This window comes from Miniopterus natalensis, chromosome 1 (genome assembly GCF_054644295.1).
Source record: "Miniopterus natalensis isolate mMinNat1 chromosome 1, mMinNat1.hap1, whole genome shotgun sequence".
NCBI classification, from domain to species: domain Eukaryota; kingdom Metazoa; phylum Chordata; class Mammalia; order Chiroptera; family Miniopteridae; genus Miniopterus; species Miniopterus natalensis.
Genome location: NC_142081.1, coordinates 91085842 through 91088382, shown reverse-complemented (window position 1 = coordinate 91088382; position 2541 = coordinate 91085842). Strand labels below are relative to the sequence as shown.

Below are 2541 nucleotides of genomic sequence, written 5' to 3'. Positions count from 1 at the left end.
TTTCTGGCTGAGAATGCTATTTTCCTTAAAAAACTTAACTTCCTTCACTCATCTGTCAAAATGAGTCACTAAACCTTGCTGGGGAGCGCTAATGGACCCAAACACAACATTTAAAGAGGACTAGCAGTGCTAATTTCGGTTATGTTGCACCGAAGTGCCTGTAGCGACTTCTGAAGCCTGCCCTCCAGTACCAGGTCCTCCCTTCCCCTCTTCCTCGGCCTCGGCTGGTACCTGGTAAGGCTGTGAGTGCCCCTCCGGTCGTGACAGCTGAAAACGGAGAGAGAGTCGAGATCTGAAATATCTCGAGGGAAAGGAAGGAAACGGGTGCCCCCCCAGGGCCCCTCCCCGCGGGACACCTACCAAAGGAACCGGCGGCGAGCCCGCACACGCACACTCGTCCTTTTAAAGGCGGTGACGAGGGCGAAACGCCGCGAACCAGCCCTGCGCTCCCTCCAAACTCCAACTCGCGCGGCCGCTCCTCCCCCCAGTGGGATCCGGATCAGGGTTAACAACAAAAATGGCGGCTCGGCCAGCAGCAGATAAGGAGGAAAGCCTTCCCCCCCGCCCGCACCGCGGCCCAGCCAGAAACAAAAAGCCAATTTACCCATCACTAAGTCTCTGCTGTTTCCTCGCATACTTTACCATCAATGCACAACCTGTGAGTGTGTGTCGGGGGAGAGGGCAGGCAGGCGGGCGGGCGGCAGCACCGGCACCAGGGTCCGGCGCGCCCCCGGCGACTCTCAGCACCTCCCGGTTTCTGGCGCCTGCGCTCCCGGGCCATCTCCCTCCGACACTACCATGCTCACTCTCAGCCCGGGGAGAGGCGCCACCTACACGGCAGAAGCGGCCAACCCGGGGAAGGGGGGCAATAAGAAGCGCCTGCTCAGCCCCGCGGAGAGCGACTGCCTCCTCCGCCTTCACCGACTCCCGCAACGCCGCCTCCTGCCCTCCTCCCCCCCCCCGCCCTCTCCTTCCCCGCCTGACTCCTCCGCCTTCACCTACTCCTGCTACACCGCCTCCTGCCCTCCTCTCCCCCTGCCCCCCTGCCCCGCTGCCCTCCTGCCCTCCTCTCCCCCCTCCTCCTGCCCTTCTCCTTCGCCTGCCTCCGCCAGTACAGAGGCTGCGGCTCCACCAACTACATCCGGGCAACCCCGAGGCTGCGGCCTTCGGCAAACCTCGGCAATTTCCGCTGCGCTTCTCCTCTACCACCCTCAGCCCTCTTCCTTTCCCCGCGCCGTTCCGGAAGGCAGACTTCGGCAAACCGCCGCACCCTAGGGTTTTCCTCTTTCTCCAAGGCCTGGCTTCCCGCCTCGAGAGCCGTCAGTCATTTCCGGCTGCCGCTGCTTTTCCTCACGCTCACAGTCCCGCCGCTGCCGTTCCAGTTTAAAGAGCGTCCTGGCCTGCAAACCCGCGCGAGGCTGGTCCCAGGGGCGCCGGGGTGCGTAGGAAGGGAGCCGCCTCCGGAGGAGGGCGGTGGGGCTCGAAAGAAGCCATCTCGGACTAAGGGTGTCTGGGGCTACTGCACGTGCGCCCAGACGGGGAGGGAGAGGACGCCCTTGGGGAGCGCTGCGGCCCCTGGCCCGCGCCGCTCCGGGCTGGGGCGGGGTGGTCGCAAACCCCTCCGTTGGCGACCGGCCGACGGTTACCCTGGAGCTCCCTCAGTGAGCAGCGACCAAAGCTGCCCTCAGGAAGGTGGGGGGCGCGGGACTGCTCTCTGTCCCTTTGCCTGGAGCCCAACCGGGACTGGCACCAGCCTCAAACCCAATGCTTAAGGCGCCCCCGGCCTGCCACGGGCAGGGGCTGCTTAGAGCTTGCCCGTTGAATGTTAGAAGTCACATCTTCAGAAGCGAGCTTCCCAAGCTAGGAGTGACGAATGCGAAGGACTTAGGGATATTGTGCCAGAGAGTGAACAGGAAGCACTGCTGGTGAAACACGGAGAAACCCACGTTTGTGCCATCACTACCAGAACCAATAAGTAGAGACAAGGATTGAATCTGAAACCGGAAAAGGAGTAAGTCCAGACTGCCTGTCAGTACTTGAGCCAATTAAGCGAAGACAGGGTTGACTCCTATATGCTGGCAGTATGGGAAAGCCCTGGGTCATGCATGAAAATCTATTCCATGCCCACCCACACTCCCACCCCCCAAAGCCACCTGCTTATATTGGGTAAAAGAACAATGATTACATGGGAAAGGAGGAATTACAGGCTGGGGAAGTAGGCAAGGTAAAATGGTTACAGGTTTCAGGCAATGCAGATTGGAGGGGGGAATTTTTCCATGACCATAGGCAGATCTTAGAAAAGGAATGGACCCCATTCCAAGGTTAACTCCCATGTCCTGGGACATACAACTCAGCCAGGTTAGAATGTGCTTTCTCTAATCAGAACAATCATGGTTAGCAGAGCATGATTAATATTTCTTACAACTACAGCTAGTCCCCACTGTTCTATTTCTGCCCCCAACAAATCTTCATGGGTGCTTTATTCAGATGGCTGGCTATCTGAGAAGATGGAGGGTTATGTACCCTAAAGAGCATCTTACA

At 59.2% G+C, this 2541-nt stretch overlaps 1 pseudogene; it reads left to right on the top strand.

Annotated features, from left to right (window-relative positions):
• The first annotated feature begins 647 nt into the window (after window positions 1-647).
• Window positions 648-1665, top strand: LOC148094263 (uncharacterized; annotated as a pseudogene).
• Window positions 1666-2541: the final 876 nt, after the last annotated feature.